The 12,834-nt window shown below is 39.8% G+C and overlaps 1 protein-coding gene across 7 annotated transcripts in view; it reads right to left on the reverse strand.

Moving 5' to 3' along the window:
• The window catches only part of DENND2B (DENN domain containing 2B), a 176,669-nt gene that overhangs the window by 83,591 nt on the left and 80,244 nt on the right, over window positions 1-12,834 (reverse strand). For 2 of the 7 annotated variants that reach the window (XM_037402024.1, XM_037402022.1), the window contains exon 1: window positions 330-431. The exons of the other annotated variants lie outside the window; for them this stretch is intronic. The gene's annotated coding sequence lies outside the window, so the exon portion shown is untranslated. Of the gene's footprint in view, window positions 1-329; window positions 432-12,834 lie in introns of those variants that run through there. 7 annotated transcript variants of the gene reach the window in all.

Here is a 12,834-nt window from a genome sequence, read left to right on the forward strand (position 1 = left end):
AAGAGAGGCATGGGAAGAACAGGAAAAGAACGGGCTGTAAAAATTATAGACCCACAAAGTCCCTTGTCCTATACCACAGCTGCAAACTAGAAATTAAAGCTACTCCTATCGCTGTCTTTAGTAAGCTGAAGACCGGCATCAAGTTCCTGTCTGTGAGTAAAAGCCCACTTACTGCAAAACTGGTTATGAGAAAGGACATTAAGGAGTTCAGTGCTAAGGCACGTCATGCTCTTCACTTCTACTTTATTTAGTTTCCTTCTCTCATGCCTCTGACAAGCACACAACTACTCATCACTGAGATTGCTTCAGCCTACCAATCCCAGACTTACTTAGAAGCTCTTCCCTCCTGGAAAGATGCAGAATGGAGACGGAGGAATTCTGCTCTCAGCCACCCGCGCCCTGCCGTAGCCTCTGTGCTTCCTGCATGCTGCCTGCTTCACTTGTCAAGCAACAAATGACACACCGTCTGAGTGCGTCTGTCAAACCTTTGTCTCTTTGTATACTTAAAGGGAGGAAACCGGCATTAATGTTTAACGAAACTAACAGTAGCAAAGCCTTTCTCTGCAATCCGACATGCTGGCTTCGAAGGGACAGGTGTGTGAGAAATCTGGCAAGCCAGAAGTTTCATCCTGGCTGCTCATGCCTTTGAAAAAATCTAGTTTTGTTTGGGTTTTTATTTTAAAGTTGCAAGGAGCAACATTTTACAATTCTTTCCTGAACCTCTTAACTAAGGCAATCCAACTGCCTGTTGCTAAAGAAATCATAGCTGCTGTATCAGGTACCAAACCACATACAGAATGAACAAGCCTGCCAGACAACACGTATCTTCAAGCCCACATGGGTGACAGAACTGTTTGACAGGAAAGGGAGAGGTTAAAAATCCACATTAAAATGCTTTCAGGTCTCTGCCAACAGCTTCAAACGGACACAGGCTATCTGCCATCTCCGCTGTTTGCCTATGTTGACATAAAGTGGTTTTCCAAATCAGCAGCAGATGAAGGGAGTAGAGGTTTCATGTGAGAGTAGTCTGATTACTGGGCATTTGTTCAATTGTCTGTACTGACGAGTCCTCTTACGGCCTCAGCTGCTGCACAGCCATTCTGCTGCTTCCCTGGGCATGCAGCCCGCTGCACAGAAAAAAGGGGACTCAGCTGGAGTTACCTATGCTGTGCTAACAGGAGGATTAACCAACACTACCCATATCTGATCATCATCAATACTACCCCATCCCAATCCCTAGACGTCTCCTGTACCAACAGTCCACCTGCCGGCCAGCATTACCTGAAAAAAACCAATTTCTGAGGTTTTTCTAGCAGAATTTGAAACACAAAGCATTTCCATGCTACCGTCACGGCACTACATTCAGTTTTCACAGTTCAAATAGTTATGTTGCTACCCAGTAAAAGATTACCTCTGAGAAATTCTGATGCAAAATAGGCTTACTCTATGAATCCAAAATGCAAAATACCAGTTCTATCTATTAGCTACTGTTAATTGTTTGTCATAAAGGTGTACTTGCTGTACAGCCATAGTATTGTGGACAGCCTATGCCGAAGAAGTTACATTATTTTGCAATCCTAACCATTTCTTTCTATGGTTAAGAGGAAAACAAATTAATCCTTTTGATTTACTCCAGGGTTTTTCTACAGCTCCCTTGTAATAAAATATTAATACATATGGATTAAAGCTCATCAGGAACTGTGACAGAATTTAGTGAATTGGCTCAATAAATAAATAAAAAGTGGTTTGTTTGGTTTTTTTTTTAAAAAAAAGTGGCATCTGACTATTAGGAACATCGTATCTTTTACAACTGTTGTATTTAGCTGTGCTTTCAGCACGGAAGTTCACCCTACAAGGTGCCTGCACTTTCCTGCCTGCTGTTCAACAGCGCCAGGGGGTGGATGTTTATTACATACCCTTGTGGCACACCAGTATTTTCGGGCCTTGTTTTAGGGCCAGTTCTATATACAGGAATATATAAAATGGCCAAAATGGAAATAATCTCAGAGTACATGATGTGAATAGTGACAAAATTTTTGAAAAAGTCCCATCTAATACAAAAGATAAAGATGGATTGCTAGAAAGTCCTATGCATAGCTAAAGCCTACAGGCACACTTTTGCAAGTCCTTGGCTCTGTGCTGATAGCAACACTCGAATAACCACAACCTGTTGCTTTCCTACAGAACTCTCACTGACACATCCCTTGCTTAAAGTCTCCTAGGCACTATGGGCATTTTTTGCATGTATATATTGTAATAATATGGATGCCACCTGTGTATTTCCATTAGCTCCTATTTTCCTGCTTGCAGGAAAATGCTTACAGTTTCATTTGCTTTTAAAGGCTGTTTGCCGTTAACGTTCCTCAAGTGCAAATATAAGGGCGACGTTCAGTGTGGAGACTGAATCAAGCACTTAATTCTCAGTTTCTGTACACAATATCACCTGGTGAACAGCTATTACGCTATTTAAAGTATAAACTCTGTGAACAGACTGTGAGGATGCAACATCAATGCACTCTTTGCTCTGGCTTTATGGACAAACTATTTTCCTAAGCAGGGAAGAAGCCCAAAATAATTCTTTTACTTACCTTTATTTCATTATGTTCAGATCTTCCCTTCAATCTTACTCTTTACACATTCTGCTGTCTTCTTTTAATTTTCTGTTCTGCTCAAGTGGAAAATATCTTTTTAGGATAACTAAACAGTGCAGGAAACTGGTACGAGAAAACTCTTTCATTTCTGAACACTGATTCAAATCCGGACTGATTAGGGCACAGAACAGAAATTGTTCTTCCATACTGATGGCTTTTCAACAGCTCAAGTGAAAAGAGATAAGGGTCTTAGGCCAGCTCCTAATGGACAGATACTCATAGAACTTGAAACATCATTAGTAATACTCATGACTTGTATCTTTGTTGGTCTTTGCAGTGAGATTGCCAACATCTTCCTCATCCAGAAGGCAACAGATTTTCATTGCCAAGGACAACTTCCTCCAGAAAAACTGAAATATTTGCATTATGATGGAAAAATGTTTGGCACATGACTACTACATTTTATGCCTTGTGGACTTCTGTCTCACTTCTTACCACCACCCAAAACCCAAATTCACATGAGACTTCTGCTCCGGTTTTCTGTTACTGCATTGATGAGGACTCCTGTAAATGTTTTAACAAGTATCTTGCTCATTGCTTTTATTCATTACATTCAGAGCAATAAAAGCATTAGAAAGATGTAAGAAACTTTTCCAAAACTATGCTGTGGCAATAATTTTCGGCAAAAATGTAGAGCAGTTCAGGTCTTAGTACTACTGAGTACGCTAATGTAAATGTAGTGATTAAACAAGTAGATATTGCAGCATTAGTCTAAGTAGTCTTTGTACTGGAACAGAACACAATTGCATTAAAAATGTCACTTTTAGTCTAACCTGTCAACTACAACTCTCTGCTTTCTAAGAGGCTTGTTAGTTTCCAGTGTTTTTAGCAAATATAAACCCTAATAGAAAATGTAATTTTAATGATGAGGTATGATTTGCTGTATCTACAAGCATTCAAAGTGCCATGAGAATTAAATTACAATGAGAAGTAATTTGCCAAGATACATTCCTGCGGTCTCCAAGTAATAATAAAGCAAAGTTGATCTGAAGCTGCACGAAGCAAAATGCAATCAGAATTGTAGGGCTTTTTTTTTTTTCCTCAAAAAGCTGTGCAAATGGGAGGGATATGTTAACACAACTTACATCTGAAAAAAAGTGACTTGGTTGACTGACAAGTGCACATAAAATAAGTAATGCATCTTCCTGAAGGGACATCTAAAATTAAAGTGAAACAGAATGGCCAACAACAGAAATGGAAAATTACCCACCCCCTATCACCAACTGTTTGAGGAAACCCAAACAATGTATCCAAAAGTAGGTCTATTTCCTCAGTTCTCTCTCTTGATCTAATTAGAAGCTGTTACCTTGTCTTACAAACCCCTCTTCTCTTGTATCTCTACACCACTGTGCTTAGAAGAGTATTTCTGCAACCCTGATAAACAGATTTCAAGAGATTTCAGTATGCCGTGTGATCCACTGCCCCGAGGTCACTGCTGAGCAGGGCGAGGGAAAGGAACATTATGCCTCAGACCATCAGAAATCAGCACCCCACTGATGCCACTTACCCAGATAAAGGACAGCAATAAAGACAAAGTCTGTGTTCAAGCTCTTCCCAGTTTCAGGGTCACTTGAATCAGTGCTTTGACTTGTTCCCACTGCTGATGTTTCTGTTCCTGATGACAGTAGGCACCCTCTTGCCTCCCACGATCCTGTTCAGAGTTGAGCTGCCAGAGCTCCGTGTCCCAAACCCACCTCCAGCCTGACAGGGTAAATAACAGCTTTTGTTCCTTTCAGAACCAAATGCAGCTTGGCACTGCTGGGAACTGACCTGCTGAAAAATTGTCAGCCGCACAGTTCAAGTTGTTTATGCTTTTAAATGAGTACAATACTTGCTAATAGATTTCACATCAGTTTTTTGGTTTTCACAGTTGTTTGGCTGAAGTTTATTTGTATTGTTTTCTAAACCTCAATGGTTAAAAAAAAAAAAAAAGCAGTGTCTCCTCATGGCTCAAATAACCTAGCATATTGCTTACTCTTAACAGAATTTTATTGAACTGCTATTCTTCCTATTCAAGTTCACTGCAAAACTTAACTCTTCTTTAAAGTAACAAATTTTCTACGGGTTTTTTCCCAAAAATTCCTAAAGTGCTAAGAGGATTCCCACTAGTATTTCTGAGCAGCAGGCAAATCTTTTTGGCGAGAAAATACATCTCAGCAGTTCAGTGCGGAGCAGCTCCTTGCCTTAAGCCACGCTCAGCTGGCAGGAGCTCTGCCAGCTCAGCGAGGTGACAGTCCCAGCCCTGTCTCATCTGCTGCCCAGGGCAGGCGGTAGGGAGAGGCAGGGACACAGGGAGAGCACGTGAGCTGAACTCACACCACTGGCCCCTTGGTGCTCTAACACAGTCTCCAAGGGCTGCTCTGACTGGGAAAACTGGGAGCTGTTTCAGCCCAGGCTACCCCACAAGTGATGGAACAAAAGAAGTTTTTATTTTAAAATGTATAAAAAGAAGACTTAGCTCCCTGCTTTAGGCATAAGTAGCTTACTCTCCTTTCCAAGCTGGTCTCACTCCTCCCCCTCCAGAGCCCCTTGAAAACAAGACCTCGTAGGCCCAAATAAGCATGAAATGACAACTACTAACCTGCCAAACCATGCACAAATCTCCCCCTGATGCACAACTTTAGTTGTGAAAAACCATCAGCCACTTCTAGACTGCTGTTTTCTCTGTCGCAGTTTACTGCATCTACACCTGCGTGCCTCCTGCAGAGAAAGGTTTTCACTGAGACACACCACTCCGTCGTTTTGGTAAGCATTCAGCACACAGTAGAGGCAGCAGCAAACACACTAACATTTTTCCCCCAGCATATCATTGTAACACAAACTTAACTGGCATCCAAACATTTCACTAAACTTCCTATTAAGCACAGATGGGAACATCATCCACACAGCAAATTTTATCCAATTGTGAAGAACAGTGTAGCTATCTATAACCAATGTTTTATGGAGACGCCTTTAAACTGTGCAACTAACCGTAGAGCCCAGGCAGAGAGAGTCTTTTCACCTGTAATTGAAATGCAGCCATTCACAAAAAGGAAAGAAGTAGCTTTTCTATCACTCACAGCAATACTGCTCACATACTTAGCAAAGAAAGAGTAAGAGATAAGAGAATACTGTATCATAATCATGTTAAGACAATGGCAATCACACATAATATAATTACTGGGAAAATTGTACACAGAGTTTCAAATAAGACCAAAACCTCATTGGTTTAGAGCAACACAGGGAGCTGAAGATGCATTCTTTGATTTCCAAGTTACTGCTTTCTTCACAATGCTCTCCATTCAGAAAATTCAGGACATGTAATAAATATAATAGTCTATACACTTATATTTACATGAAATACATAAATACAAAAAAATTACATTTTGTTATCTTACTGTTAATATTTTTCTTACAGTAGGATCGGGCTCCATCATGGTGGATGCAGTTATCTCCCTCACCACGTTCTGCTGCAGTACTGGCAAGGGAGCTGTTCTGTGTCCCTCTGCCTTATCTGCCCCCTGAGGCACCCAGACCCAGACGTGAACACAGCACTTTTGCATTAGTTGCAAGATAATTCATCTGTCAGTGCAGGCAGACTGGACCACACCTGGATGAATGACCTGACAATAAATCTGGACAGTGCCTACAGTTTAACAGAAAACTGAAGGGCATTGGTTTGGGTTGTGGGGTTTGGTTTTTTGTTCACTTTTTTTTTTATTAGGGTTGGAGAGTTACAATAACAGGATTGAAATTATATGAGTTAAGTTAAAATCATATTGTTACAAATCATGTAACAGCAAGCAAAAAGCACTACAGTTTTGTCCATAAACTGATCTCTCTGAGAGAAAAGTACTGCACAGGCATTGCCTCTCTGAAGATAATACTTCTCCCTATACAGAGAGGTTTTATTTCTGACATGAGATCACCTGTGAAATGAAAAATTTACTGTGGAAAGGGAAAAAAAATAGAGCAGTCCCAGGACAAGCCAGCAGAGCAAACAAGTGCCACTGCCACCCACACTCCAGCACTGACAGCAGTGGAGCACTGCTTAAGCCCAATGCCAGACGTATCTGCACATTCTTTTATTTAAGAATTCTGGAGGCCCCAATTCTTAAGACAAAATTTTTCTGGTCCTCTGCCCAGGCCACAACTACATAACCCTTTTTTCAAAGGAAACAAAGTATTTTAGTTGGATTTATTAATGTGGACCAAGAATTAATTTCACTTAAAAATAAAAAAAATATATAAATTTTCTGTACAGCTGAATGCATTTGGCTTGACTGATTTTGGAAGTGATTTTACACGTCAGGTTTTTTTCTGCTTTCATCATAGAAATACAGTAATAAAACACAAGACCTTGATGTGCACATGAAGTAGCTGAGCATGGATATGAATGCATGATGGAGACATGTAACCAACCCAAAAGAATACTTTTCCTAGTAACCACCCCAAGCAATACTTCTCCTACATAGCCTACATTTGCTGCGTTCTGTCATGCTCAAACATCAAGACCACTGTTGCTAAAACAAGAGAGGGTTTGTTTGCTTACACAAATGCAGCGATTATTTACCAGGTTCCCAAACAAAAGAATCAGGGTGGATACTGGAAGCCGAATACAAAAACCCCAGGACTCTGCTGGTTCTGCTAACACTGCAAATCAGTCCTCCACAGCCTTGCCCCTCCTGTGGTCATCTGTAACCCCCAAAATCAAGATGCAAGCACACAACACGCAAAAACCTGTTGTTCCAGAAGAGGAGCATCTGGCCTCCCATCTACATGACTGATGATGGCTACACAGAAGCTGAGGCCCTGTGGAAACAGGTCCAGATATGGCCTCTGGTTTAGCTAGCAGCAAGTGAATGCATCAGCCTGAGGAGCCTTCCCTCTGAATTTCCAACAGTGATTTTACCTGTGAATAACAACAGTGAATAATCCCAGACTCATGATAACAACTGGACATAACACTACCCCATGGGCTCATTTAGTTCAGAAATATAAGTAATTATATTAATTGATATTTAAAGAATTATAAACAATTCAGATGAAACACTCCTTGGGTACCTCTAGAGTTATATTAGGCCAGACAGTAATTTGGTTTAGGCGGTGCATCTCCATTGCCTTTACTGGAGGTAAGCTAACTCATGCCAATTAAACTTCTGTCCCATTAACTTAAAATTCTGAAGAGAGTCTGAGCCACAAAGCCAATGAAAATATATCTCAGTACATGATAGATTAATGGGGCTGACAAATTGCTGGTGACAGCAGGAATGGCCTCACACACTCCTGGGAGATAAAAACCAAAGCCCATATTTAGAGGTTTGTGGGTACCCGGCTCAATTCCTCCCAGGCAAGGAGAAAGATGCAACTCGGAGATCAGATTTTAGCTTTAACCAAGCAAGAGTGTATTTGATTCAAAGATTCAACTAGATGTATTTAGAAAAGAGAAGTTTTATGAATGTTATTAGCTGAGGAACTTAACTTGCGACTTAGTGTTCACAGGAATTTGCAGATGTAATCCTGTGCTAGCACCGATTTCTGATGCCTTGCAACAGGATGCATCAGCACCCTCAATTCATCATGTCATTAAATCACGATTGTTCAGGTGGAGGACAATCTCCAGCTCATTGAGGATGTCACCCTTCCTGTGCAGATTGAGTGGAAAGACAACAGCTCACATCAGAAAACCCAATCCGTACCAAAACTCACATGACATAGTTCTCCTCAGACACATAGCCTCAAAGAATAGCTTTCTTCAGACTCACAGTACTTTTGCGCAACCATAACCAGGATGGGTTTTTGCTTTGGCTATCTTCCCAAATCAAGCCCAGAGACATTAAACCAAAAAGATGTTTGTTCTAGCTCTTCAGGCAGTCCTTCTATACATATTACTAATAAGCTACAATATATACAATATATACTAGTAATAATAATATACAATAAATACTAGTAAAATACAGTAAACTTGATTTTTGTTCACTGTAAATGGTATACAAATATGCTTAAGCTTTCAAAAGCTCACTCTTAAGTCTTGATTTGTGAAACTCATATGCACACATTTTAAATGTGCTTCACATGGGACAGACTTTGTACTGTTCTGTAAGAAATTAGAGCACAATCACCTTTACTTGCTTTCCAAGAAATTGAGAATAACTGTAGTGACATTATTCTGAGATATATTGTAAAGTGCATATATTGCTTAATTAATCAAAATATATCCCTAGTTTTGTCTACATTAAGTATGCCTTTTACAAAAATAGTTATTAATATATACAATTTTTTCCAGGTTAACAGACATTTAGCCAAAAGCTATTAGTCATGAAAGTACATCAAATCAATGTCTAAGTAAACCTGTGTACAGCAATATGTTCTGTCCAAAAAGACACTGCTCATATTTTTAAATATTTTTAATTAGATAATCGATTTTTAAATCCTATCCTACAGTAAAAATGGATTTATTCTGTTTCTCATTCCAACACTGCCTCTATCAGGGCAACACACATGGCAGGAGCACAGTTCTACTATTTCTAGCTCTGCATCCAGCTTGCAAGGTGGGACTCAGGTCAGGCAGAGCCTGCACCACAGAAAATGTTGGAGGTAAAGGGAAAGCCCATCACTTACAACTACATTGGAAGAAGTCTGTATCTCCAAATTCTGAAATTACTTACACCTCATGCAACACCCTCTGATAAAAACTGTAGATCGATGGGCTCCTCTAAAAACAAACCCTTCCTGTACTCCAGTAGCACACTACAATAGGTGAAAAGGCTCAAGTTAAGTCTGTAAGACACTTTGAGATCCCCAGTTACAAGATGGCATATTAGCCAGAGAGGAAGACATAGAATGATTTGCAGAAGTTATGTAGCCACACTTTAAACATTTTTCAGCTCTGGACTGGCGCTAGTCACATCTAGCACCTCAAATAAAGTTGCAATTTTAAGATACAATGATACATTAATATATAATTATTTTGTTCAGAGTTTTTTTCTCCTTTTCCCTGTTAGACTAAACAGACTACAAGTTTGAAACCTATATTCTGTTAAGTAGAGCATGACCTCATAGACATAACTGTATGCCGCTTTTCATACAGTACAGTGTTGAGGTGATTTTTAAGTCAGAGCTAGTAGTGCCATTTCTACACTTACCTTTGCACTGGAGCAAACTCAAGATTAGAACAAAGTTATAATTCAAACAAATTCAAACAAAGTTTCTGCAATAAAACACAAAGACTCCAGATAAACGTTAACTCATTTGCTAAGGGAAAGCAAGCCACACTGGGGGGAGAGAGCTACAAACACAACTACACCTTTTCTTTGACTTCTGTTCTCTTAAGGTTTCCTCAGAGTTACGCTGATCCTCTTAAGCATGGTGCAATCAAACCAAGTAGTCATTTGATGCAAAAGGGTCATGCGCTAGCTGCAAGCATGCTATGGGCTCCTTTGTCTCCCGTTGAACGGCTAGTAAGATTTCACAGAGCTGCTTCCTGCCAGAATTGCTAAGAAGTTGCTTTCAGCTATGCGTAAGGTGCTTTCCTAACCTCCTGTTCCTTGGCGTTCACCTCAGTGACTCACAAGGAAGGATTAAAATTGTGTCCTTGAAGTTCACCGAAAGCCAGAAAGTCTCATTTCGTAAGTATAATGACCCTTTCGCAAAATCTCTAATACTTGCTTCCTATAATTGACTGTTGTTCCAAACAACATCAGAATGTCCTCTCTGGCTTGCACAGTCCTAGTCCAGGCTCTGTCACTGACCGTGTCAGTTAGCAGGCGCCTAAAGAAGAGCGTAAGAGCAAGAGGAGCATGCAGTGCTACTTCACCAGCTGAACAGTCTGTTGACATATTACAGATTTTGCTTTTGTGGCCAAAAGCCTTTGGTAGATTTTTCTTCCATGAATTTGTCGGACTGCAACATCCTATAGCAGTAAGTTCCGTAGTGTAAAAAGATGCTTCAGAGAAGTGCCTTCTTTTCAACTGATTTTCAAACTGTTCTCTTCTAGTTTCATATGATTAATTCTTAAATGGCAAGAGATTTTTTTCCCTATTTACCATCTCTGTTCAGACACTTCTATTACCCCTTCCTCCCTTCCAATCCTTTGTTTTTCAGGATGAAAGAGTCCCAGTCAATCTATTCCTGCTTTGTAGCAAAAATGTTCCATACCTTCAACCACCCCTGTCATCTTCCTACAATCTTTCTATTCAGAGCACAATTAAATTTGTTGCACCTAAGACACACAAAAATCTCCATTTGTAACAATTGGTGAATGAACCTCAGGTAATTTCAGAAAGAATGCTTTAGTCTGAATGTTTATTTAAATCACTTTCTTCAGATCCAAATGTTTTCCCCTCCTGTGCTCACAGCAGAAACCTGTGAATCCCACAACCAGTTTCTCAGGTGAGACTCATGGTTATCCTCCAAAGTAATGTCCTCACCCTGCTCTCTGTCTCTCCCTCATTTCCTAAACTGCCGTTAGCACAATGCTGGTGGGAAAACAGCTGTGGTACCTCACGCCAGTGGATCCACACTCTGGTGAGGACCAAGGGAATCTTAGTTACTGCAAGAATCTTGATGCTTTCAAAGCATGCAGTGGTATATATGCTTACTTGTAGGCACTTCCTTTCCACTGAAGATTTTTATTATTAAAATTTAAATCTATGATCTACGTGGGTCTGATTCATAACCAAAGTAATTAGAAAGACTTCTATAGACTTTACTGATCTTTTTTACTGACCCATGAGAAATCACAAAAGGTTGAACCAGGTAGTGACACTATCACTGAAACACACCTTTCGTCTTAGAATCATAGAATAACTTAGGTTGGAAAAGACCTTTAAGATCAAGTCCAACTGAACAGTCTTGCAAAAATAAACCCCACCAAAACTAGGACTGACAAGAAATAACACTAAAAAGATGTCTTAGCCACCACGAGGCTAATATACCTGTGTTATGCCAGTATCAGTACTTACTGAAACTCTACTCCTACAAATTATAGAGAAAGTGCAGATTTCCAAATCTCCAGTCAAATCCCATACTAAACAAAGACAATGACTGTTCAGTTTAAGTGACTTTTTAACATGCTTGCAATAAATCCTGTAGTCTTAAAATTTTATTATGCCAGCACTTACTCCACTGATTTACAGTCTGACTAAAACAAAGAATCCTCATGGTTGACTCAAATAACATCCTCTTACAGGATTTCACACAGACAGATGAAGAAGATTACATAAGGCAAAATAATAGATGAAGAACTGGTGCATGACAACCTATTCATCTCCTCACTTGTCACACAAGTGCAACTCAAAGATTTTCCTTAGCTTCAGGTCTATACTTGTAATTACAAAATCTTTTCCTGACAAATTCTAATCAAAACAGATGGTGATGATAAGGAAAGACAGTTTATTTGACAGTTATTATCCAATAACTTAGTACCTGACAGTACTTTCTAAGCTATTGAGAATGGAAAAGATTTTAGAACAAAAGAGTAGGTCCAAAGTTCACTGAAGTCTAGACCCAAGTTCACTGAAGTCTAGACCCAAGTTCCCAGCACCAATCTGTCCACACTGATGGAAGGATGATAAACAACTTGAAAATGCCAGATATCATTATGGATCTGGTTTTAATATCTAGATATGAATATCTCTCTAGAAATTCCTCTAGCCATTCTGCCCCCCCCCCCCCTTTATATTTTTCCTGTTTTGTACTAAGAGATGTCAAATGCACAAACTAACAAATTGGGAAGTGTACAAGAATATAGAGTCCATTTCTGCTGAGCTTTAACACAGCCTTAACATATCCTTAATAAAAGACACTAGAATGGATGCTGGTTATCTATATCTTTAGTCAACTGCACAATTTAAGAAGGGAAAGGAGAACGTGAAAGGAGAACAGTACCAGGAGGAAGAAATGCAAATCAGCCTAAAGAAAGATTTAGACATGGGAAGAGTGTGACAATGCCACAAAGGAGGTCACTAGCAGAGACAGGACTAGGTTAGGGGTTCCACCTAAGGCTCTGGGTTATTAATTCACTGCTACTTTGTAAGCCAACCTATCCCTTGGTAATCAGGATGAGGCGGTTTCATCCAACTCAAGAAAATTGCCTGGGAATTTCCTGAGATTACTGTGATTCAATAATATGTGTAGATAAGTGGGAAGGTATGGCAGAGAGCTGAAAGAGAGAAATAAGTTATTAGATACAGAGGCAATGCAG

This window comes from Falco rusticolus, chromosome 10 (assembly GCF_015220075.1).
Source record: "Falco rusticolus isolate bFalRus1 chromosome 10, bFalRus1.pri, whole genome shotgun sequence".
Taxonomy (NCBI): domain Eukaryota; kingdom Metazoa; phylum Chordata; class Aves; order Falconiformes; family Falconidae; genus Falco; species Falco rusticolus.